Here is a 27,899-nt window from a genome sequence, read left to right on the forward strand (position 1 = left end):
AATGTGGCTCCATGCTTACACATGTTTATTTGAATCCCAGCTCCACAATTTACTAGCTGTTGACTTGGGTAACTTAATATCTTTGTAACACTTTTCCTCATTTGTAAAATGGGAATAATAATAATGACTCCCTCAAAAAGTTCTTAGGAGAATTCTGAGTTCATTCTTATGAGAAGTTTAATAAAGAGTTAATATTTGAAAAAATGCTTAGAAGAGTACCTCCTGCAAAGGAAATGCTATAGAAGTGTTTGCTGAATAAATAAGCACTGCATTAAATAACTTTCTTTTTTTTAATAAATTTATTTATTTTATTTATTTATTTTTGGCTGTGTTGGGTCTTCGTTGCTGCTCACGGGCTTTCTCTAGTTGCAGAGAGCGCGGGCTACTCTTAGTTGCGGTGCGCGGACTTCTCAATGTGGTGGCTTCCCTTGTTGTGGAGCACGGGATCTAGGCACAAGGGCTTCAGTAGTTGTGGCACGCAGGCTCAGTAGTTGTGGCTCACGGGCTTAGTTGCTCCGTGGCATGTGGGATCTTCCCGGACCAGGGCTCGAACCCATGCCCCTGAATTGGCAGGCGGATTCTTAACCACTGCACCACCAGGGAAGCCCTAGTAACTTACTTTACTTTAGGACTTATTAGCAAGTATGCATTGTTGCTTGCCAAGAGAGAATATAATGGACGAATTTCTCAAAATTACTTCCGAAAGGAAAATTTCTTTTGAAGAATGCCTTGGAAAATGCTGTGCTTTACCAATAATTGTTTAATTTTTCCTTAACAAATAGTTCATTTTCCTCACTGCCTAACTTTATTAGAGAATGATATGCACATGGGCAGGGCCTGCTTAATTTGCATAGTATTGGGAATAATCTTTTAAAAAATTTAATAAACTTTATTTTTAGAGCAGTTTTTGGTTCATTAGCAAAATGGAGCTGAAAATACAGAGAGTTCCTATATACTCACACTTCCACACCCATACCATCTCCCCAGCTTTTGACATTGCACACTATGGTGGTACATTGGTTACGATCAATGAACCTACATGGATACATCATTATCACCCAAAATCCATAGTTTATGTGAGGTTTCTCTCTTGGTTTTGTACATTCTGTGGGTTTTTGACAAATGTATAATGATCTGTGCCCACCATTGTAACATAATACAGAATAGTTTCACTGCCCTAAAAATCCTCTGTGATCTGCCTATGCATCCCTGCCTCACCCCTAACTCTTGCAACTATTGAACTTTTTACTGTTGCCATAGTTTTGCCTTTCCAGAATATAATATGGTTGGGGTTATACAGTATGTAATCTTCTCAAATTGGCTTCTTTCACATAGTGTATGCATTTAAATTTCCTCCATTTCTTTTCATGGTTTGATAGCTCATTTCTTTTTAGCACTGAGTAATATTTCATTATCTGGATGTCCTACAGTTTGTTTATCCATTTGCCTACTAAGTACATCTTGGTTGCTCCCAAGTTTTATCGATTATGGATAGTTTTCAATTTATTTGGGCAAATACCAACGAGCAAGATTGCTGGATTATATGATGAATGTGTTTAGGTTTGTAAGAAACTGCCAAACTGTTTTCCAAAGTGGTTGCACCATTTTGCATTTCTACCTGCAGTGAATGAGAGTTCCTGTTGTTTCACATACTCACCAGTATTTGGCATCAGTGTTTTGGATGTTGACCATTCTAATAGGTGTAGAGTGGCATATACTTATTAAGGATTATTGTATTCTTATAATATTGACCCTTTTATCATTATGTAATTTCCCTCTTTATCCCTGATAACTTTCCTTGCTCTGAAGACTGCTCTATCTGAAATTAATATAGCTGCTTCTACTTTCTTTTAATTAGTGTTAATGTGGTATATTTCTCCATCCCTTTTAATGTAAAGTGGGTTTCTTCTAGACAGCATACAGTTAGGTCTTTTCTCTTTTTGAGGGGCGGAATCCTCTTTGACAATCTCTTTTTTTAATTGGTGTTTTTAGGACATTTATGTTTAAAGTAATTATTGATATAGTTGGATTAATATCTGTGCTATTTGTTACTGTTTTCTATTTGTTGGCCCTGTTCTTTGTTCCTAATTTTATCTTTCACACTTTATCTGACTTTCATGGTTTTATATGAGCATTTTATATGATTACATTTTCTCTCCTTAGCATACCAATTGTACTTCTTTTTTCTCTGTTTCTCTTTTTTTGTTTTTTTACTTTTTTTAGTGGTTGCTCAAGAGTTTGCAATATATATTTACAACTAATCCAAGTCCATTTTCAAATAACACTATACTGCTTTATGGGTACTGCAAGTACCTTATAGTAACAATAATTGCTAATTTTTCTTTCCTGTTTCTTGTATCATTACCGTCATTTATTTCACTTATACAGAAGCATTCATACACATATTTATACATGAGCATACATAATAGTTTCTATTATTATTTTGAAAAAAGTGTTACTTGTTAGATCAATTAAGAATAAGTAAAGTAAAAGGTTTTATTTTACTTCACTTATATCTTCTTCCTGCTCTTCCTTTCTTTATGTAGATCTGCATTTCTTACCTATATAAAGTTCCTTCCCACTGAAGAACTTCTTTTAACATTTCTTCCAAGACAGGTCTACTGACAACAGGTTCCCTCAATTTTTGTTTGTCTGAGAAATTCCCTTCACTTTTGAAGAACAGTTTCAGAGGGACAGAATTATAGGTTGGTGGGTTGTTTTTTTTTCCTCTCTTAACACCTAAAATATTTCAGTTTACTCACCTTGCTTGCATAGTTTCAGAGAAATCAGATGTAATTCTTATCTTTGCTCCTCTATAGTTACATATTTTTTCCCCATTTGGCTTCTTTCAGGATTTTTTCTTTATCTTTGATTTTCTGTAGTTTGAATATCATGTGCCTAGGAATAATTTTTTTTGTTTTTATTTTTGTTTTTGTATTGTCCTGCTTGGTGTGCTCCGAGTTTCCTGGAAAAGTGGTGTGGTATCTGACATTAATTTGGGGAAATTCTCAATCAATTTCTTTGACTATTTTTTCTTTCTTCTCCTTCTGATATTTACATAAAGCATATGTTGCACATCTTGCAGTTGTTCCACAGTTTGTATATGTTCTGTATTTTTTATGTAGTTTTTTTCTACTTTTTTAAAAATAGTTTTGGAAGTTTTGTTATATCCTCAAGCTCAGAAATCCTTTCCTCAGCCATGTCCAGTCTATTTATGTGCCCATCAAAGGCATTCTTCATTGCTGATACACTGTCTTTGATCTCTAGTGTTTCTTCTTTATTTTTAGTATTTTAATCTCTTGACTTACATTATCCATCTTGTCTACTCTTCCAATTTGTCTACTCTTCTCATTAAAGCGCTTAGCATATTAATCATAGTTTATTTGCAGTACTCCTGCTGTTCTGACTTTGATTCTGACATTTGCTCAGTTTATTTATTTATTTTTTGCCTTTTAGTATGTTTTGTAATTTTTTGTTGACAGGTGGACATGATGTACTGGGTTAAAGGAACTATGGTAAATAGATCTTTAGTAATGTGTTGGCAGGGGGGTGCTGAACCATGTCTAGTATTATGATTAAGCCTCAGTCTTTTGTTGAACTGGTATTCCTGGGCTGTGAATTTCACCAGTGCCTCTAAGGTGTTTCATTACCCCTGTAGGTGGGACAGGATAGCTAGTGTAGGCTGGATGTGGGTATTTCCCTTTCCCTGGGTAGGATAGGTTCTGTAAAACCCTATTAGGTTTTTGGTAAAAATAGTTTCTTTTGAGGTCAGGCCTTGTTAAGAAGAGCAGAATGCTTTGCTGTATTTCAAAATGCTCCTCCTGCTAGAAGAATAAGGGGATTTTTCTTTGATATTCACTGAAAACCTGGTAGAGCTCCTAGAGGTAAAACTCACAAGTGTGTGAGTTCTCCTATGACTATGTCCCCTTGGAGTTTTTAACTTGCAGCCTTGTCCACACTGAGCCTCGAGCAATTTGTCAATTACAAGTTAGATTTTCCTACCCTGGACTGGTTCCCATGGAGGTTTCTGCTAGTAGGTTTCTGCTTTGGTAAGTTCTGATTCACTGTATCTACCTGTCTCTCCAATTTAGGAGGCAGCATTTTGCCTTGTGACCTCACTTTTCGGCTGGATCTAAGAAGAAATCTTTTTTTTCAATTTGTTTAACTTTTTAATTGTTGTTAGCATGGAGTGATGACTTCTAAGCTCCTTACATGCCAGACTGGAAACCTGAAGTAGCAATATCCTTTCCCATTTATAAAAAAATTAAGATCCAACAGTCTACAAAAATTAACAAGGTATAATTACTGGAAATAGGAATGATACTTAATAATATTAGTTGTATTTCTAGATAAGAGTGTATTTTATTTTTAGACTGTATGTAATATTTGATATTGGGCTAATTTTCCAGTATAATATTTATTATTTCTAAAATTAATTTTTCACATCTTTATATCTCTCATTTCTCCTTTTTTTGTAGGTATTTTATCTTCACTATTTCTCTGTATTTCAGTTTCTTCTTGAAAGATAATAGGAATATTCTTCCAATCTTGGCCCAATGAAATTTAACATACATTTTAATTTAACTAATCTTAAATCATGTTAAGTAATCAAGTTTTTGTTTTATTTTTTGAAAGCTTTCATTGAAAGATTTTATTGTGGGAAAGTTCAACCAATTGTGAAACAATTTATAATATAAAATACAGTAATCTCATTGCTGTATGTTTGTACAGTTTAACTATTCTTTTAAGTACATTTTCTAAGAGCTTTTACCTATATTTGATGATTTTAGCATTTCTTTTTTGCTTATCTTTTGAAGCATTTATAAGTATCCTTTGCTTAAACTATTAAATAATCTAGCTACTGTAAACATTAGGACCATCTGTAATCTATGCACATAGCTTTTCTTCATGGTATGTTTATAGGTTTTTGAAACACAATGAACATATGGAATTTACTCAGTTTTGTTAGCAAAATGTTGTAGCCAATAAATAAGAGTCTCAGAAATTCCTTATGTCATAGATGTTTTTATAGTGGTCTTTTATCTTTTGATTTATCAAGTTAGAAGGTCTTATAAACTAATGGAACTTAAAAGAATGTCATTTTTCTTTAAGAATAATCTGAACTTTGAAACTGTATCTTCATTGAAAGATACATGAATAGACCCATTCTGAACTGGAAGGGACGCATAGTTTATCAGTCTGAAAGTTGTACAGCATCAAATATTCAGCATAAGGCTGAAAAAAAAGGATAATATTGTTATTTCATTTTTCTTATTTTCTTGGATATCTCGTAAATCTTGGACAGATATTTCTATGTAACTATACCGAAAGACAAAATATGTTGTCGACCCATGCCCTCTACCTATATTTTTGTATTCATTCATGACTTCTCTTTAATAAGTACTGATAAGCACACATTGTTTAAGAGAAAATACAATATTAAAAAATGTACAGCATACAAAAATATAGTTAAATTAGCATTTTCCAAGGTAGGATAACATACAAATGGTAGAATTTGAAAATATTAGGAGGAGGCATATGAACAATCTTCTTTTTAAGTTTAGTTGCTACTTATTTATTGTATGCCCCTTAGTAAAATGTAAGTACATGCAAATCTAAATTTCATGAGAGTTAGAAGGGTATCTTAAAAGGATTGATATCTTAAAAAGAAAAATGCTAAGTAAATGATAGTACACTGTGTGAAGCCATGACAAAATGGTAAAGATCAGTTAAGCATGAAAGTTTGGGGAACAGTGCACTAGGAGTCAACAGCAGTATTACAATAACTTTTCGTTTTGTAATACAATTAATTTCAGTAGCCTGGCTTCCTAGTGTATTTAGTTATAATTTAATTCACAAAAATTAGATGGATATGTATTAGCTAAGTTCAGGTTCAGATGAAAGTCTCAAAGCTCATTGCTGTCACACAAAGAGTGAAGGAAAACAAAAACCACTAACTTGCATTTATTCAGTGAAACAGTTTTGGAGCAAGTGCTTTGCAACCTCAAACTATTGTACACTAAAAGGAAATGAAGCCACATACTGTGACTTTTCCTGGAAGTTATGTATAGACTAAACCCTTTAACTCTCCAGTTGATCTCGGAGAGACAGCAGTGATCTTAGTTCCCTGCCCAGGAATTGAACCTCGGTAGCCTGGATGAAAACCAGGAATCCTAGCCATTAGACCACCAGGGACTAGAAGCTAGAAGAAAAGTGGCCCTGGCTCTTTCCCCCATTTGAAAGCAAGAATGTTTCAAAGAGGCAAAAACTGTGAAAACAGGTACAAAGTTTATTATTAGAGACACAGCACAAGTGGGAGAGCACACAGAGAAACAGGTTGGTTATTTAAGACTGAAGCTGGGCAGAAATACACACCCGGAGGGACGTGCAGGCGTCCTGTATGAGGAGCTCAGTAAAGAGGTGATTTAAATCACTTATATAGGACAGTCCTTCCGGGTCTTTGTTTACCTTTACCAGTTATCTTGTTTCTTTTCCCACATCTGACCTGTTCTAGGACACTCCGCAACATGCGTGCTCATCTTTATGCTAAGACAGATCCCACCACAGAGACCTGTGGGTGCATGTCCGCACTTATTATGGGGTAGTGCCCCCTCCCTTTTTGACCCCCAAAGAGTCTTCCTGCTCATGTCCAGACAGGGAAGTTTTCCTTGACCTCAGGAGTGGTCATCTTATCTCTTTACTTCAGCAGAGCTCAGCTTCTGCCATTAGCTTTGTCCTTGGAGTGTCTGGGTGAGAACAAAGCTTCATAGTTTTACTCTTCTTGACAGACCCAGGCTGTCTGGCCCAGGGGGCCATCTGTCTCCTACCTCATAGTGACTGATCCCTGCCCTCTCACTCCTTCTGAAATAAACTCATTTGCCTTAGTGCTGCTGAATCTCATTGATTCCTTCCCATCATCACTGTATACATAACCCATACCCTAAAACTTGTCAGGCTTTGTAACATAGACATAATCTTAGTAAGTTTGTGGTATACTTTTATCAAAAGCAATGCTGTAGGAGGTCTGGAAAAACTACATTGGCTTTAATCATGAAAATTATTCACACAGTTGTCTTATACAGCTATACAAATCCTTCTATGTCTCTGTTGTAATGATTTGTATCTAATTGGTTGATATCAAGGTCTTTTTAAAAAGTTTATTGTTACCCATTAATATTTATTTGTATGTTAACTTGTGACACAAAGGAATATTGTATTGTATTGCAATAGAAACAAATCTGAAGTTTGAGTCCCAAGACTTTTAAATCTTTGTGGAAGAGTATGATCATACTTGGAAAGGAGTGGATTATTTAGGAGGAGGCTATGCCCAAATTATTAGTGTTTGAAGAGGAAGTAGCAGAAAAGGTACTTGATGTAAGCTTAAAACTTTTACTTTGTAAATTCCTGCACCCTTGGCATGTAACCTATGCCTGTCTACCACCACATGAGATGACTTAAGCATCGCCTTGACTTCCCAGATGGCACTAGAATCTCTTTCTCAGATTCCTTTGGTTCTGTTTTTTTCTTCATCACATGTTATTTGCTTAATATGCTTATAAAAAGGAATTCAAAATCTACAAGATCATTATTTTTCTTTTTAATGACAAATATATGAAGTGACTTGCCTCTTAACCTCAGGGAAGTTTCCATTTCATAAATAATAGCCATTTAAAGATGAAAGTGATCTCAAGGATAATCTTTGACCAGTTTCGTCTGTGGTCAACTTTTAAAACGATAAGGATTTTTTTGTTGTTGCCACTTGATAAAATGTAACAGCACACCTGTCTCTCACATGTGACTATACATATATTATCTACAGGTAAAGGGGACATCTATTTATCTACAGGTAAAGGGTGAGAAGAAAGGAAAAAAAGGAGGGGTGAGAGAATCTCTTTTTGGGAAAAACTGTCTTAGTTCCATATATGCATGATTTTATACTATTTTGTCAGAAAGATTTAGACCTCTGTACATGGTTGGCAAAAGAGAAGCTAAATTGATTTGCACTAGAAAGAACAAGGTTATTTGTAGGTGTGGCAAGCCAGATAAGTATAAGGTAGTCCAAGCTGAAGAGAGACAGGCATAATTCATCAGCAGCTGAGGCTTTATAACATTACATTTTAGGTTGTTAATGATCTTACCTTGTGATGTAAAGTCTTATTACATCTTCTTGTTTTTGGTCTTGAGTTGGTGGTGCTAAGGAGAAGGGACAGGACTCCATTCAGAAGGATGATATGGTATGGACAAGGGACAGTACTTCTAGGATGTGAGAAGCAGAACACAATTTAAGAATCGAGTTGAATAAATGTTTGCTGCTTGCAGTGTGATGGACTAGAAGATCTGGGGCATTCTCCTGCTTTAGAACAACTAGATTCTGCATAAATCACACCTTTTTCCCCTTCAAGGACCATCCTCTACCATTACTTCCAAACTAACGAACCAAAGTGTACAGGTCCAGAGCTCAGAAAAGTATGTACTGGGAAATGGGAGTCAGGGATGCTTCCAGGCAGATATTCAAAGAACCACTTGTGTCCAGATAAGTGCTTTGAGCCCACTATGTGTGGTATATCTGAGCTTGGAACTACCGTGTCCACTTCAGAGGTCAATTGAAAGTATGCCAAGTTTGTGGTACCTCCTGGCTACAAGGAGGAGTAGGAAAAGCATCCCACTGACACTTTTGGGATTTCCACAGATTTTCAAGCTCAAAGAACTCACAAAGAGCACTAAGCACAGGAGGAGACAAGCCTCTATGAATGAGAGTCAGCAGAAACAATTAACAACAGATTTAGATTCACAAATACTTCACATACTAGATCTGTTAGAATCAGAATGTAGAAAGCCTATACATGACATATTTAAATAAATAAAGGATGAAGTCACAGAAGTAAGCAATCAGAAAAAATGGAATTTAAAAATGAAAATTATAATTGAACAATTGAAAAGAATTAAATGGAGGCATTGAGCAGCATATTAGACATAGGACTAATGAATAGGAAAATACATCTGATGAAATTCTTTCCTTTTAATTGAAGTATAGTTGCCTTACAATATTATATAGTTTTCAGGTGTACAACATAGTGATTTGATATTTTTATAGGTTATACCTCATGTAAAATTATAAAATATTGACTATATTTCCCATATGGTATATTACATCATTGTACCTTATTTATTTTATACCCAGTAGTTTGTACCTCTAATCCCCTTTCCCTAACTTGCATCTTCCCTCATCCCTCCCTACTGGTAACCACTAGTTTATTCTCTGTATTTGTGAAGCTCTTTCTGTTTTGTTATATTTGATCATTTGTTTTATTTTTCAGATTCCATACATAAGTGAAAACATACCGTATTTATCTTTTTCTGTCTGACTTGCTTCACTGGGCATAATACCCTCCAGTTCCACTGATGCTCTTGCACATGGCAAAATTTCCACTCCCATTCAATAGGTTACCCTTTCGTTTTGTTGATGGTTTCCTTCACATTGCAAAAGATTTTAAGTTTGATTAGGTCCCATTTGTTTATTTTTTGCTTTTGTTTTCCTTGCCTGAGGAAACAGATCCAAAAAGATATTGCTAAGACATATGGCAGAGAGTGTGCTCCCTATGTTTTCTTCTAGATGTTTTATTGTTTCTGGTTTTACATTTATGTCTTTAATCCATTTTGAGTTTATTTTTAGATATAGTGTGAGAAAATGTTCTAATTTCATCTTTTACATGTAGTTGTCCAGTTATCCCAGCACCACATTGCAGAGACTGTCTTTTCCCCATTGTATATTCTTGCCTTCTTTGTCATAGATTAATTCACCATCTGTGTGTGGATTTATTTCTGGGCTCTTTATTCTGTTTCATTGATCTACGTATCTGTTTTAGTGCCAGTACCATACTGTTTTGATTAGTGTAGCTTTGAGTGTTGTCTGAAGTCAGGGTGTATGATACCTCCAGCTGTGTTTTTTTTTTTTTTTTTTTTTCTTCTCAAGATTGCTTTGGCCATTTGAGGTCTTTTCTTGGTTCCAAACAATTAGTATTGTTCTAGTTCTGTGAAAAATGTCATGGTTATTTTGATAGGAATTGCATTAAATCTGTAGATTGTTATGAGTACTAAGGACATTTCAAGAGTATTAATTCTTCCAATCCATGAACCTGAGATATCTTTCCATTTATTTGTCTTGGCTTCAATATCTTTCATCAGTGTCTTATACTTTTCAGAGTATAGGTCTTTCACCTCCTTGGTTAGGTTTATTCCTAGGTATTTTACTCTTTTAGAAGTGATTTTTAAACAGGCTTATTTTCTTGCTTTCCCTTTCTGATGCCACTGTTTCCTTGTTGATTTTCTGTCTGGATGTTCTATCCATTGATGTAAGTGGTGTATTAAAGTCCCATAATGGTTTTGTATTACTGTCAATTTCAATTTCTCCCTTTGTATCTGTTAATATTTGCTTTACATATTTAGGTGCTCCTATATTAGATGCATACCTGTTTATAAAAGTTATATCCTCTTGTGTTGACCCATTTTTCATCATATAATACCATTTTTTGTTTTTTATTACTAACTTTGTTTCAAAGTCTACTTTGTCTGGTGTAAGTATTGCTACCCAAGCTTCTTTTTTTTCAGTCTGCATGGAATATCTTTTTCCATCCCCTCATTTTCAGTATGCATGTGTCTTTAGTTCTGAAGTGCATATTTTATAGGTAGCATATAGATGGGTCTTTTTTTTATTCAGTCAGCCATCCTATGTCTTTTGATTGGAACATTTAGCCCATTGACATTTACAGTGATTATTGATAAGTATGTACTTATTGCCATTTTGCTCCTTGTTTACTTGTTAATTGTTTTTGTAGTTTTTCTCTGTTCTTTTTAGTCTCTTCCCTTATGATTTGATGATTTTCTTTTGTATTATGTTTGTGTTCCTTTCTCTCTAATTTTTGTGTATCTATTGTAGGTTTTTAATTTGTGGTTACCATGAAATTCATATATGTTGACTTATGACTATATCTACTTGTTTTAAGCTTATAATAATTTAAGTTCAAACACATTCTAAGAGATCTATATCTTTTATTACTCCCCCAGTGTTTTGTGTTTTTTAGTTCATATTTTGCATCCTCATGTCTACCCCTTAATTGTTTATTGTAGTTATAGTTGATTCTACAATTGTCTTTTAACCTTCATACTAGCTTATGTAAGTGATTGGTCCACTGCCTTTACTATATATTTGCCTTTACCGGTGGGATTTTTCCATTCCTATATCTTCTTATTTCTTGTTATTGCCTTTTCTTTTTCACTTAAAGAGACCCTTTAACTTTACTAGTAAGGTCAGTTTAGTAGTGATGGACTCTTTAAGTTTTTGCTTGTCTGGGAAGCTGTCTGTCTCTCCTTTAATTCTGAATGATGACCCTGCTGAGTAAAAAGTATCCTAGGTTGTAGGGGTTTTTTTTTTTCAGCATTTTAAATATATCTTACCACTCCTTTCTGGCCTGCAAAGTTTCTGATGAAAAATCAGCTGGTAGCCTTATGAGGGTTTCCTGGTATGTGGCTCTTTGTTTTTTTTTTCCTGCTTTGCCTTATGTATTGAGGTGCTCCTATGTTGGTGCATAAATATTTACAGTTGTTTTATCTTCTTCTTGGATTGATCCCTTCTGTACTGTCCTTCTTTTTCTCTTGTAATAGTCTTTGTTTTAATGACCATTTTGTCTGATATGAGAATTGCTACTTCAGCTTTCTTTTGATTTCCATTTGCATGGAATATCTTTTTCCATCCCCTCACTTTCAATCTGTACGTGTCCCTAGGTCTCAAATGGGTCTTTTGTAGACAGCATATATATGGTCTTGTTTTTGTATCCATTCAGCCAGTCTGTGTCCTTTGGTTGGAGCATTTAATCCATTTACATTTAAGATAATTATCGATATGTATGTTCCTATTCCCATTTTCTTAATTGTTTTGGGTTTGTTATTGTAGGTCTTTTCCTTCTCTTGTGTTTCCTGCCTATCGAAGGTCCTTTAGCATTTGTTGTAAAGCTGATTTGGTGGTGCTGTATTCTCTTAGCTTTTGCTTGTCTGTAAAGGTTTTAATTTCTCTGTCAAATCTGAATAAGATCTTTGCTAGGTAGAGTAATCTTGGTTGTAGGTTTTTCTCCTTCATCACTTTAAATATGTCCTGCTCCTCTCTTCTGTCTTACAGAGTTTCTACTGAAAGATCAGCTGTTAACCGTATAGGGATTCCCTTGTGTGTTATTTGTTGTTTTTCCCTTGCTGCTTTTAATATGCTTTCTTTGTAGTTAATTTTTGGTAGTTTGATTAATATGTGTCTTGGTGTGTTTCTCCTTGGATTTCTCCTATATGGAACTCTCTGTGCTTCCTGAACTTGATTAACTATTTCCTTTCCCATATTAGGGAAGTTTTCAACTATTATCTTTTCAAATATTTTCTCAGTCCCTTTCTTTTTCTCTTCTTCTTCTGGGACCCCTATAATTCAGATGTTGGTCCGTTTAATGTTGTTCCAGAGGTCTCTGAGACCATTCTCACTTCTTTTCATTCTTTTTTCTTTATTCTGCTCTGCAGTAGTTATTTCCACTATTTTATCTTCCAGGTCACTTATCCGTTCTTCTGCTTCAGTTATTCTGCTATTGATCTCTTCTAGAGAATTTTTAATTTTGTTTATTGTGTTGTTCATCACGGTTTGTTTGCTGTTTATTTCTTCTCGGTCCTTGTTAAACGTTTCTTGTATTTTCTCTCTATTTCCAAGATTTTGGCTCATCTTTACTATCATTATTCTGAATTCTTTTTCAGGTAGACTGCCTATATCTTCTTCATTTGTTCGATCTGGTGGGTTTTTGCCTTGCTCCTTCATCTGCTGTGTGTTTTTCTGTCTTCTCATTTTGCTTACTTACTGTGTTTGGGGTCTCCTTTTCACAGGCTGCAGGTTCGTAGTTCTCGTTGTTTTTGGTGTCTTCCCCCATTGGGTAATGTTGGTTCAGTGGATTTTGTTGGCTTCCTGGTGGAGGGGACTAGTGCCTGTGTTCTGGTGGATGAGGCTGGATCTTATCTTTCTGGTGGGCAGGTCCCAGGCTGGTCGTTTTGTTTTGGGGTGTCTGTGGCCTTATTATGATTTTAGGCAGCCTCTCTGCTAATGGATAGGGTTGTGTTTCTGTCTTGCTAGTTGTTTGGCATAGGGTTTCCAGTACTTTAGCTTGCTGGTCATTGAGTGGAGCTTGGTCTTATCGTTGAGATGGAGATATCTGGGAGATTTTCACCGTTTGATATTACGTGGAGCTGGGAGGTCTCTTGTGGACCAGGGTCCTGAACTTGGCTCTCCCACCTCAGAGGCACAGCCCTGACCCCTGGCTGGAGCACCAATAGCCTGTCATCCACACGGCTCAAATAAAAGGAAAAAAAAGAAGAAAGAAAATGGTAAAATAAAATAAAATAAAGTAAAATAAAATAATCAAAATAACAATAATTATTAAAAAATTTGTTTAATTAATAAAAAAGAAAGAAAGAAGAGCGCAACCAAACCAAAAAACAAATCCACCAATGATAATAAGCACTAAAAACTACACTAAAAAACAAAAAACAAAAAAAACGGACGGATAGAATCCTAGGACAAATGGTAAAAGCAAAGCTTTACAGACAAAATCACAAACAGAAGCATACACATACACACTCACAAAAAGAGCAAAAGGCAAAAACTATATATATGTCATTGCTCCCAAAGTCCACCTCCTCAATTTGGGATGATTCGTTGTCTGTTCAGGTATTCCACAGATGCAGGGTACATCAGTTTGATTGTGGAGATTTAATCCCCTGATCCTGAGACTGCTGGGAGAGATTTCCCTTTCTCTTCTTTGTTCCTACAACTCCTGGCGTTCAGCTTTGGATTTGGCCCCGCCTCTGCATGTGGGTCTCCTGAGGGTGTCTTTTTCCGCTCAGACAGAATGGGGTTAAAGGAGCAGCTGATTTAGGGGCTCTGGCTCACTCAGGCCGGGGGGAGGGAGAGGTACGGATGCGGGGCGAGCCTGCAGCGGCAGAGGCCCGTATGACATTGCACCAGCCTGAGGCATATTGTGCGTTCTCCTGGGGAAGTTGGCCCTGGATCACGGGACCCTGGCAGTGGCAGGCTGCACAGGCTCCCGGAAGGCGGGTGTGGAGAGTGACCTGTGCTCGCACACAGGCTTCTTGGTGGCGGCAGCAGCAGCCTTAGCATCTCATGCCCATCTCTGGGGTCCGCCCTATTAGCTGTGGCTCGCGCCCGTCTCTGGAGCTCCTTCAGGCAGTGCTCTTAATCCTCTCTTCGTGCACCAGGAAACAAAGAGGCAAGAAAAAGTCTCTTGTCTCTTCGGCAGCTCCAGACCTTTTCCCGACTCCCTCCCGGTTAGTTGTGGCGCACTAGCCCCTTCAGGCTGTGTTCACGCTGCCAGTCCTCTCCCTGCATCCGACCGAAGCCTGAGCCACAGCTCCCAGCCCCGCCCGCCCCAGCGGGTGAGCAGACAAGCCTCTCAGGCTGGTGAGTTCTGGTCGGCACCGATCCTCTGTGCGGGAATCCTCCACTTTGCCCTCCGCACCCCTGTTGCTGTGCTCTCCTCCGTGGCTCCGAAGCTTCCCCCTCGGCCACCCGCAGTCTCCGCCCGCGAAGGGGCTTCTAGTGTGTGGAAACCTTTCCTCCTTCACAGCTCCCTCCCACTGGTGCAGGTCCCACCCCTATTCTTTTGTGTCTGATTTTTCTTTTTGCTTTTGTCCCTGTTTTTTCTTTTTTCTTTTGTCCTACCCAGGTACATGGGGAATTTCTTGCCTTTTGGGAGTTCTCAGGTCCTTTGCCAGTGTTCAGTGGGTGTTCTGTAGGAGTTGTTCCACATGTAGATGTATTTCTGATGTATTTGTGGGGAGGAAGGTGATCTCCATGTCCTACTCTTCTGCCATCTTGAAGCTCCTCTCCATCATAAACTTTTTAATGTTTAATATATGATTTTTTTTTCTGTCTTCCAGTTGATTACCAAATTGTTGGGTACAAAATTCTAGGTTCAAATCATTTGAACCTTTATAAATTAAACTGTTTCTTGATTGTTGTTTAGCATCCAGTGTTGCTAATGAGAAAATTGATGCTGATACAACATAATAATATTTCTGAGTTATTAAACTAATGTATTTCTACTTGGATAATCCCTATTCCTTTTTGTACCATTCCTTCGTAATCAGTGGCATCCAATTCAATGGGAGGGCAAGTCAGTCTAGAAAATAATTATCTCTGCTCAGTTTGTGGTCTTGAATTACACTTTTTCAATCCATGATAAGAAAATTATCTTGAAAGCCTGAACTTGCTGAAGAGAAAAACAAATTACTTCCTAAATTCCAAAAGTTTTTATTTACATAACCAGAGCAAGGTTTGCCTATCTTAGAGTTTAGAGGTTAAGGATAAGCTATAGTGAAAAATACTATGTTTTAGAGTTATATCCTCATTAGAAGTATAGATCCATTGGAGCAAAAATAAAATGAAAGAGAGAGAAGGGGAGAGGAGGAGAGAAATCGTCTTGATAACATGTTTGTGCATTGAATTTTTATATATTGAATTATCTCAATACTTTTTTCCAACATAGCATGGAAACAGTAGAGTAGCCTCAGTAATAAAAATGTCTAGGTAGAAGGACCTGAGGTATTACTCCAAGTTATCCAGGGACCCCATGTAGTTGGTTCAGTATAAAGAAATTTTGGCGCACTTTGGGAAGACAGGTAAAGAAGTGTCGAGAGATTTTACTTGTTTTGAAAAAGCCTGGAGTGATAATAAGGGGGCTGAAGAGAATGAGAGACCATGAATTTGAATGGGAGCTCCAGTATAGGGCCCTTAATGACTGACCAGTCTAACTCTGCCTTAACAGACACCAAGGCAGGAAGGCTCATGGCCTGGGGGAAGAAATATCTCAGTAGAGACCAGAGGATCCAGAGTGCAGCATATGGAACAGAGACCTTTCCCCCACTTCCTCTGCTGAGAATCCTGCAACAGCTCAGCTGCTAATTAGAAAACACTCAACTTAAATTGCCTTACAATAATAAAGACATTTATTGACAAACTACTTAAAGTCTACAGGTAGGGTGGGCTTCAGGGTGGTGTCTTGTCTCTTTCACTGAACATGATGCTCTTGGTTCTGTTCTTTGTGTACTAACTGCATCCCCCTGTTAGTAGCTAGATGGCTACAGACACTGGGCCTCCTATCCATGTAGCCTAATGACCAGAGAAAGGGAGTGACCACCTTTTTTTTCTCTCCTGAAGGCAACGCTACTTTTCATAAGGAATCTCTGGAGAATTTTCCCCTGAATTTTATGTGTCTAAAGTTTTACATGCTCATCTCTGATTCTATCTTTGAATCAATAGATTTCCATAAGCCGGTGGGGGAATCGTATAGATTTTCTCATGTTTTCTTGAACTAGTACACCCAGGGCTGCTCCACAGTGGGAGAGGGTTATTGGTGTGAGACCCACGGTAATTCCAGTCATCCTCAGATAATATATTAGGAAGAAAACGGGTGAGTGGAAAAAACTCTTGGGAACTAAGAGAGAGCCTGACAGGATATTTGTAACTAAAATTACTTAATGTTCCCCACAAAATGACTCATTTAAAGCAGTTTGACCTTTAAGTGCATGTGTATGTCTTCCGATTTTAGAGTCCTCCATCCAGTCTACATCGAGGGGAATCCAAAGCTCCTCTTTTTTTTTCTACATTTGATTTTTACTATGCAAATTTTGACCTGGTTACACTAGTTTTATTTTTGTTCCTTCGTATGTGGTATATTTTCTTTCTCTGGAAACTTTTAGGATCTTTTTTTCCCCTTAACATTCTAAAATTTCGCAAGGCTGTATCTAGGTCTAGATATTTTATTAATTTAGCCATATGGCACTTTGTAAGTGGGCTCTTTTAGTGCTACGTTTCATGTTTTTATATGAATTTTTATAATTTCTTCCTCTCTAATTCTTTTTTATGGATTTATTGTTAGGTATTGAACCTTTTAGATTGAACCTCTACGTCATATTTTTTCTCTCATGTTTCTCATCTTGTCTTTTGTGATATATTTTGAGACATTTTCTGCAATTTACATCATAGACTTTCTATTGAGTTGTTTATTTTAGCAGTTACATTAATATATTTTAATTTCCAAGAGATTTTTCTTGTTTTCTTTTCATTCCTTGTTTTATAACTTCTCAATCTTGCTTCACAAATGCAAGTTTTTCTTGTATCTCTATAAGAAAATCCATTAAGGAATTTTAAAACGTTTTCTTTTGTTCCCTGAATTATTTTGATTCTCCTGGGACCATTTTTTCTGTTTATTTTGACTTCCTTTTTCAATCTGTCCCTGCACTTACAAATCCTAATTGTCCATTTATATTGAAAGCTGAAGAACCAGATTGATTTTTCTAGGTTGTTCTGGAATTCCTCTACTCTCTGTTTCCTGATAGGACAGACACTCAAGTATGAGGAAATGTTAATGAGGAACCTCATGCTCCTTGGTGAATTAAGTCCACCTTCAGGTTCTATTTAGGGTGAAAGGATGGGATGTTAGCTTTCAGGTGTGGGCCCCATGTATAAATCCGGGGTACCAATACCAAACCTAAAAGCCAGAGCTTCCCTCATGTTTAAAAAATATAATTTATAGAAAAGATATTTGCTTTTTGCCCTGGGCGTAAACGCTGCTTTGCTTGCTGCTCTGAGAATGAAATGGGACTTATCCACTAATTCCTTGTATGTTCAGCTAATCCCACCCTTTATATTCCTCTGTCATATCAGCTGACTCTGAGGTGGGATCTTCTCCTGGGTTCCAATAGACCTGTACTCTCATCTCAGATGCAGCCCCTCACAGCATATTCTGGGATGCAATTTCCTCCTGTTTATTTCATCAGTGGACACACTTTTATTTGCTTGCTTTCTTCCAGACATATATCGAGATTTTGTATTTCCTTGATGAATCTCCTTCACATTTTCCTGGCTGACTTTTTGCAGTTGTGTACTGTCATTCTGTGGAGCCTTGAGAGGCTGACAAGTATGCTCGTTGCAACAGATATTTATTGTTCTTCATCCTTGTGCCAGACACTATTCTATATATGAGGCACTGAAATAAACTCTGTGTTTACTTCTAAAATATGTCTTAAACTCACAGAGGTTACAATGGGTGGAGGCGGGGGTGGTGGTGAGGTCAGGGAGCAGTTTTTAAAGAAAAATATTATCTGAAGGAGTAGCAAGTGATCTGAAAGAGGAAACACAAAGTGCTTCATTCACCCAGCATGAGCCAGGGAATTTGCTTAGAGCACAGGCCATTTAAATTAAGACAGGAAAGATGGCTAAGAGACAGGTAGGTTAAAACAGGGTTCAGTGGCAAACAGGGTGAACTATGGTGCTACCAGCAGAGGCAGAGGATAGAGTCTTCCGTATATTGGGAGACATGGAAAAAAATGAGTTGGCAGGACCGTGAGTACATGAGACTAGAAAGGCAAAGGGCCCTGATGATGCTATCAGTTTTGTTAAAGGTTTTGACTGTTATTCAGGAGTAAGAGAAGGCTTTGAAAGCTTGTAATCAGTCGAGTAATATGAAGCACTGTAGAAAGCTCACTCTGCTGACATCATGAAGAATGAGTTTGAGGGAAAAGAACCTGATAAATGGAGGTCAGTTAGGGAAAATTTAGGAGGTTCATGTAGTCTAGGTCCTGGTCTAAGATCTTGGCAGTGGGGATGAAATTAACTGGAAGGATTTGACAGATATTTGGGGGGAAGATTCAATAGAGTTTAGTGACTTTTTGGATAAGAGAAACGAGAAGGAAGGATTCAAAGAAGATCCTCAATCAGGCTGTTCCACCTCAGAGTCTAGAGCGAAACCTGGAATAAGGGCAGGTATGCAGGGAAAGTGCAGTTGTTAATGATGTGTTCAATGTGGGACATGTTGGATCAGCTGAACCAAGAGTCAGCAAGAGAAAGAAAAGCTGATAAGAATTCCTGAGGTGTGGGGTTCAGGTCCAGTGCCACTGGTGGTAAGACTTTTAGCTGGGTTGCCCTTCATATGGAAAACTGGAACATTTTTTTCCATCAAGAATCAAAAACTATCTGGGCAACTCTAACTAAACCCATAACATGAGTAAAGTACTTTATAAAAAGTAGAAAAACAGACTAATACAAATAAGCAAAAATAAATGAATTAAATAAGAAATGTTGCTATTTAGAATTCAGGAGATATAGAAAGATAAAGGGGTAGATGGATAGTAGGGCAAAGTTTCTAAAAGGGCATATTAGAGGTTTTTTTTTTTAATGATGATGGCCCAGTGTCTTTGGGGTTTTCCTGAATTGTTTCCAGGGAAGTGTGGGTGTGGACCATTTATTTCTTCTGAGACATATCTATATCTCTATCTATATATCTATATCTGTTTCCTGTCTATCTATCTAGCTAGCTGCTTTTCTTAATGTGATTAGGAGAATTGGAAAACCGAGGGGAAGAGATTAATGAGTTAAAGAGGACAGCAATAGCCAAACATTTATTGAGTGCAAGCCACATGCCAGATCCTTTTCTAGGTGTTTCCCACACGTACAATCATCTAATCCTCATACATTAAGGTAGGTGCTATTATCCAGTTTCACTAAGGAGGAAACTGAGGCACAAAGCAATTAAGTAACTTTCTCAATTTCATACATTTAGTAATTCATGGAATTAGGATTTAAACCTTGGAAATCTGACACTTGAGCCCACCCAATTATCTGTCACATTATAGGGGCTTTACATAAATATATAAATATCTATATATGACATAGTCATAAATAGAATATGCAACCAGATAACTTATTGCAGGTCTATAGGTAGTAGAACTGCTGGATAGAACAGTTAAATGCTTGACTGAATGTGCAGGTGCTTTCACTGATACACCAAAAAATCAAGTGAATTAATATATATGACTTTGTCCATGCTATAAGTATGTATAGGCAAAGTAGCATACACTAAGAGTGAATGACGGGAGACAGAATGAGAAACCCACCAACTTTCTGTATACACCACATATTTCTTTGATGAAGGAAGAAGGGGGAAATAATTAAATTATTTGCCAGAGAATTTGTAGGACAGGCCAAGAAAGGGACATTACTGTTCTCCACGAGCTCCTAGATATAGCCAGAGGGGAAGCAGAGTGACCTTAAAGTGACAGAAGTAAGGAGAATTTTGAAAATTATCTTTTGTATGTTTGGTATTTTCACGTGTGAGTTGCTCATAATATGAGCATTGCTAAGCACAGCTATCGCTGTTTTTATTTTAACACTTTTAATATGATTTGATGAGCATACAATCAAAACCTGTCTAAATAAATATACATGGTTGAATTGTAAGTTTTTTCAACTACAGAAAATTTCAGATAAAAATATCCATGTGCATATTTTCTAGAAAAATGTAAAGTTATTTAATGCTGCCCATGGGCAGTTTTGAAAGTATGAACATAAATAAGGATTTAATTTTCTCACTCAAATATTTTCCTAATTTGATGAACAAGCTGAAAAAGTAGAAATGACAGCCATTTAAATGATCTTCTAGAGAAGCTTAAAGGGGGCCTCAGAATCTTATTTTTTCTTAAAGGCAACTCTGTGTGTGTGTACCCAGGCATAAATACATTTTGTAATTAAAGTTAAAGCCTTGGAATGTTGCCTTAGACTCAGCCATCCCATTAGCTATAAAGAAAAGGATGAACTGAATCAGAGGCCCTTGGGAAAATTTAAGCAGGGGGCGTAATTCATAGCCTCCAGGAAACAAAATCTGTTTATGTAAAAGTATAAGAATAGATGAGTCATGAGCATAAAAATATCACAAATGGAAAAAAAAAAAACACAAAAAACCTAGACTGTAGTAGGGGCAGAGGATTGACCTAAAAATTTTGGGTAGACTCAAGTATCCCTCATGTTTCTCATAGACGTTTGTTTTTCGGTTTCAACTTAAAATCTGTGACATGAAAAAAAAAAGTTTTAAATGGAATACCAAATCACCCACATGTGACTCATGGTGAATAACAAACAGGACAGACATTTGTCAGCGTTTAACAGCTCCCTGGTATTCATCATTTACATAGTATGCAGTTACCAGGTGAGGGTTTTCACAAAATTAAAATATTAAAAGTAATTTTAATAATTATAACCAGTTCATGGTTACCATAGATATGCAAAAGGATTTATTTTATAATTTTGGGTGTTACTGTTACACACTCTCCTACCCAGAAAATTGATATATGTGTGGATGGATATGCACACTTGTTTTGAAAGACAACCTATTTAGAGCTTGATTCTCATGCCCTTTGGCAGGTGGCTAGTGTTTATGTGCAGCTGGATAACTTACTCCTGGTCTGTATATAAATAGTGGAACCATGGGATAGAGTAGTCAAGTGCCTGACTGAATTGTGTGTGTGTTCTCATTAATGCACCACAAAAACCAAGTTGATTAAAAACATTTCCTTTAGTTACTTAGTGTGGTAATAAAGGCAGTATTAGGTTCAAATTATATTTAAATTTGTTTTCCAGAATTATTTCTCAACTTTGAGTTGCATAATATAATATAGAAACCTAGTAAATTTACTCATACTTGAAAGTTTGCTCTAATAATCTGATTTAAAATCCTCACTTAGGAGATTTTTATTTTATTTCTTATTAAAACTTCTACTTCCAAAATATACCCACTCAACATTTTTGAGACCTTGAGGGTAAATGTTATTAGACACAGTTGCTACTTTTAGTATTCTTAGAGTTAACTGAAATAGCAAAATAAAGAGTAAATTGTGCTCTTCAAGCTATTTTACACACTATGTCTTGAGACATGGTTTTCTTTTAAACTATGAGAGTTAATTTTCTTACTGCATGTTATAGTTCTTTTCTTGCCACTAAGTCATAAAATTAATCATAAGATATTGCACTGGTGTCTTTTATTTTTTTGGTACGCGGGCCTCTCACTGTTGTGGCCTCTCACGTTGCGGAGCACAGGCTCCGGACGCGCAGGCCCAGTGGCCATGGCTCACGGGCCCAGCCGCTCCGCGGCATGTGCGATCTTCCCAGACCGGGGCACGAACCCGTGTCCCCTGCATCGGCAGGCAGACTCTCAACCGCTGCGCCACCAGGGAAGCCCCTGCACTGGTGTTTCTTGAGCACATGTACAAAAAACTCTGGTCAACTCAAACAAGTAAGCAATAAAAGAAATAAGCAAATAGAAGGATTACTTGAAAGGCTCTTTAGGTGCTCACATAATCAAAGGGATTCCTGGAAATCAAAGCTCTTGGAGAAGGGTCAGGTAGCTTGGGGTACTGAGCAGCAGGACCTAGTGAAGCTTCTCTCTAGATCTGTAGCCTGAAAACTTCAGTCTGAATGCCAAACACCAAACACCATTGCCTGTTTTGTGCAGCCTGCAAGGTAATAGGTTTTGTTATGTTTTTTTAAGTTTTGAATGGTTGGAAAAATAAAAAGAATACTATTTTGTGGCACATAAGAATTATATGAAATTCAGATTTCAGTGATCATCAAGTTTTACTGAAACACACTTCTACCCATTTATATATGTATTGTCTATGGTTGCTTTTGTGCTGTAATGACAGAATTGTAGTGACAGAATCGTTTTCAGACAGCTTTGCCTGCAAAGCTGAGAATATTTACTTCTGGGCCTTTACAGGGCAATTTTCTTGACCCATGGACTAGAGAACTGTGGTGTGTGTGTGTGTGTGTGTGTGTGTGTGTGTGTGTGTGTGTGTGTGTGTGTATCTGTGTGTATGTATATATATATATGTGTCACAACTTCTTTATCCATTCATCTGTTGGTGGGCAGTTAGGTTGCTTCCATGTCTTGGCTATTGTAAATAGTGCTGCTATGAACATTGGGGTGCATATATGTTTTCGAATTAGAGTTTTTGTCTTTTCTGGATATATACTCACAAGTGGAATTGCTGGATCATATGGTAACTCTGTTATTAGTCTTTTAAGGAACCTCCATACTGTTCTCCACAGTGGCTGTGCCAGTTTAAACCCTACCAACAGTGTAGGAAGGTTCCCTTTTCTCTACACCCTCAGCCATAAAAAAGAATGATATAATACCATTTGCAGCAACATGGATGGACCGAGAGATTGTCACACTAAGTGAAGTAAGCCAGACAGAGAAAGACAAATATATGATATCACTTATATGTGGAATCTAAAAAAATGATACAAATGAGCTTATTTACAAAATAAAAAACAGACTCACAGACATAGAAAACAAATTTATGGTTACCAAAGGGGAAAGGTGGGGGTGGGATGAATTGGGAGCTTGGGACTAACAGATACATACTACTACATATAAAATAGATAAACAACAAGGTCCTACTGTATAGCACATGGAACTATATTCAATATCTTGTAATAACCTACAATGGAATATATATGACTGAATCACTTTGCTGTACACCAGTAACTAACACAACATTTTAAATCAACTATACTTTAACACAACATTGTAAATCAACTATACTTTGATAATTTTTTTTTCCCCTGCAGGAATAAAAGGATTGCTGCCACCGTGGGTGGGTGGGGAGGGAAGAACAGGTAACTTTTGAGCTGCATATTTAAGGATGATGTTCCAATTATTTATTACCATAAAACAACCCCAAAATTTAGTGGCTTAAAACAACATCATTTATTTTACTTGGTAATCTGTATTTTGTGCAGTGCCTGGTGGAAAGGAATTATGGCTGCTCAATTGGGGCAGCTCAAATAGTGACTAGAAGACCTACTTTCAAGGTTACTCACTCACTGTCTGGCTAGTTGGTACTAGCTGTTGATTGAGAGGCCCTTGGGTCTTCTAAATGAACCTCTTCACAGGCTGCTTGGACTTCCTCACAGCATAGTAGGTGGGTTCTAAGAACTAAGGTCCCAAGTGAACAAGGTGGAAGTACATAGCGTTTTTCTGACCTAGCCTTGGACTTCACATTGTGTCACCTGTGCTATACTCTGTTGGTTGAGGCAGTCACAAAGTGCCAGTCGGTTTCAAGAAGAGACATAGACATTAACTGTTGATGGGGAAGCTGCAGACTTCTAGAAGAGTATTTGGAGTTTGAGATATCTTTATAACAGTCTTTGAAAAATGTAATTTCGCACAGATTAGAAGAAATTTGAAAAGCTGAAAAGATAGGAAATATTAATAGGAGATGTAGAAATGTACAAAAGCAAGGATTTGTGAAGGGCTTAGCATATTCAAGAAATATCAAATTTTCAGTGAGCTTAGAGTTTTTATAGCACTTAATAGTTGGAATATAATCCTTACAGATGCAGCGCAGGTTAGCCCCATCCACCAGAGGGCAGACAGCAGAAGCAAGAAGAACTACAATCCTGCAGCCTGTGGAACAAAAAGCACATTCATAGAAAGATAGACAAGATGAAAAGGCAGAGGGCTATGTACCAGATGAAGGAACAAGATAAAACCCCAGAAAAACAACTAAATGAGGTGGAGATAGGCAACCTTCCAGAAAAAGAATTCAGAATAATGATAGTGAAGATGATCCAGGACCTCAGAAAAACTATGGAGTTATTTTTCTCTCACAGCTGCTGCTGCTGTGAAAGTGTGTCCACTAAATTCCTGAGAGTCCTTCCTAGATTGTTTTGAGTTATAAGCACATGGATACTTCCCACAGTGAAAACTCATTTGCACCGTATTGTGTACAAAATCATCTAGGTGTCTGGCCTGGTGATATCAGCACTATACCTTTTAAAAAGTTCTCATATTTCTTTGGTTTGTTGTCTTAATGTGTTAGCAGGTCAATTTTAAGCCTGATTTTCACTGGCTGTTACTTACCTCTAGAACCAACTAAAATCATAAAGCGCTTTGCATTGATAATACTGTATTTTTCTACTATAAAAGATGGGTTATATTCTGCATACTTCCAAAGAGTCATTTATAAAGATTCAAAGCATTAACATCCAGTTTGTCAGGACCTGTCTAGTTCCTAGAGTTTTAGACCCACTCTTTTCACAGCCAGTACCAGTTGATTGCAGCCTGTAAACTCAGTTCCCCTTATGTCATTAGGGGCAATTCTGGTTTTAAAAAAGGAGGGGTCAAAGTAGTTTTAGCTCAACTCTGTTAGACTGAGCATGAAGCTCTTCTCCTTGTCTGGCATTTGCACAGTTCTCATTATTGCAATTCTTCCTTGTCCTGGCTAACCAAACATTTTCTTATATTCAAATCTTTTCATAGAAGTATACCTTTATGTTACTGGGGTCTTGCCTATCTCATATCATACCTTTTTCTTATTCTTGACTACATAGCCTGGGGACCTACTACTTGTTGATACAGCATCTAGAAACTGGTACCTATCTTCTTGCATTCAGGGCATTCTTTGGTCTTGGCCTCTATATGGCAACTGCCTATGAATACTGTATTTTTTTCTCCACTTTTCAGGATGTGCAGCTCAATTTCTGCCTTCTAGTGCCTGCTCACTGGCACTGCACGTCTATTTTAGACCTCTGGGTTTCGGTAGAGAACAAAACTCTGTCTGCTTGTGACTTCAGAAATGAGACAGAATGGGAACCATGTCAAATTATGTACAGTAAAATATTACATTATGTTGATAAGGTTGGTAAGTTGTGTCAACAAACATTTATTATTTTCTAGCATTGAAGCAGACAATATTTGTCAGTGAGTACAGTCTGTCAGCCCCTTGCCATGATTTATCTTCCTCCCTTCTAATAAAAATTTCAATTTCACTTGCACTTTCGTTTAGATGGTTTTTCATAGCAGTGTCTTTAATCAAGTTCCAATTTACCTATCTTCATTGTTTATTCCTAAAGAAAATAAATTCTTTGTCTGAGATCTGATTAATAAACCCGTGATAGGGCTTCCCTGGTGGCGCAGTGGTTGAGAATCTGCCTGCCAATGCAGGGGACAAGGGTTCGAACCCTGGTCTGGGAAGATCCCACATGCCGCAGAGCAACTAGGCCCGTGAGCCACAACTACTGAGCCTGCGTGTCTGGAGCCTGTGCCCCGCAACAAGAGAGGCCGCGACAGTGAAAGGCTCGCGCACCGCGATGAAGAAGAGTGGCCCCCGCTCGCCGCAACTAGAGAAAGCCCTCGCACAGAAACGAAGACCCAACACAGCCAAAAATAAAAATAAAAATAAATAAATAAACCCGTGATAATGTTCACAATATGACTCAGACACTTCTCCCAACTCTATAATTAAACTAACTCCTTTTTTGGTTTGAAGTTCTCATCTAATATCTATCTCTCATTTGAATTATAACGAATTATCAGTACTTGGCAAAATGGTAAGATTTCATGTATATTTCAGCTGCTATTAATCTTTTATATCTTTGAATTCACATGATACTAATGGCTTCGACCACATAAGCCCTTGCTAAACAGCTGTTCTCATTCTCCTTGAAGTGCAGCTTCCTAAAATGCTCTTCATGGTCTCACGTCCCTTCCACAAGTCCCCTAGACTTTCTTATTTTCACTCTCCTTTGTTTTTTTCACCCTGTGGTCTTGCAGATGACTACGTAGACCTACAGACATGATTTCTTTCCTTTTTTACTTTACTTTGCCCCCTTCCTTCAGGCCTCTCTTCGATCGCTGTGCTCCGCTTCTTTATCTTTATTCTGTAATTCCTCCCTTCCATGGCCCTGATTATAGATGTAGTTGAGACTCACCAGAGCCTTGGCAGAAGCCAGGGGAGCACAGTTCAGGTTGTGTTTTCCCTAACTCCCACAGGCTGGTTCCTCCAGATGCTCTCACTGCTCTCCTGGTCCCCACGGCCTTGTGCCTCCAGGATACACGTTACACACTCCGCCTCCTCCACCCCTGAGCCTCCTGTAGAAGTTGCTGCAGCAGGCTCTGTAACCTCTGTGTCACCGTCCTCAGATGTGAAACTGTCGTGCCCCCTCTCAGCAGTCATTCGCAGGGGAACACTGTTTGCTTATGCAGTCATCTGATGTACAGATATTACAAAACCATTTGCTTACAAATATGAGGACATTGGGGCATAGATAGACTAAAAGACTTTGAAACACTCACAAGGCAGTTAAGTGTTAGAAGTGAACTTGCTACTAGATCTCCTGACTTCTAAGCAAAAAAAAAAAAAAGAAAATGTGGAACAGTTGGGGTGTTAGGACTATCTGCCTTTATCCATGTGTTCTAATTATTCTCAGCCCAAAACACGAATTTGTAAGCCTGCCAATCTACTATTACTATGTTGGGCTTAAAATCTTTGTCAGAAAGGTCATTGCAAATTTCAACGAAAAGATCTGTTTTCTTTGAGTACCAGACACAGAAGTTCAAATATAAAGGTCTTGGAATTTATCTTTACACATTTTCCTGCTTGGATGTGGACTTTCAGGGAACTTGAAGTTAAATTTTATACTCCTTGTAAGGGTGTACTGCTTAAAAAAGGGAGGACCTATCCCCTCTTCATTGTTTCTTTTCACGTAAGTAAAGTGAATCTATACCTTCAACAGCAAATATCATTTCACTCACTGTAAACTAATTAGTATGGTAAAATAACTTAACTATTTACAAGCATATCTCTAAACAGCATTTACAAATTTCTCTTAACCTGATTTGCAGTTCTACTGAAACTATAGCTGTACAACTTCTCTGAAACCTAGGGCCTCAGAAAATATCTCTGCTGGTTTTTTTTTGTTTGTTTGTTTTTTTGTTTTTTTTTTTTTTTTTGCAGTACGCGGGCCTCTCACTGTTGTGGCCTCTCCCGTTGCGGAGCACAGGCTCTGGACACGCAGGCTCAGCGGCCATGGCTCACGGGCCCAGCCGCTCCACGGCATGTGGGATCCTCCCGGACCGGGGCACGAACCCGTGTCCCCTGCATCGGCAGGCGGACTCTCAACCACTGCGCCACCAGGGAAGCCCTGTTTTTTTTTTTTTTTTAACATCTTTATTGGGGTATAATTG

The sequence above is a fragment of the Globicephala melas genome, chromosome 5 (assembly GCF_963455315.2).
Source record: "Globicephala melas chromosome 5, mGloMel1.2, whole genome shotgun sequence".
NCBI classification, from domain to species: domain Eukaryota; kingdom Metazoa; phylum Chordata; class Mammalia; order Artiodactyla; family Delphinidae; genus Globicephala; species Globicephala melas.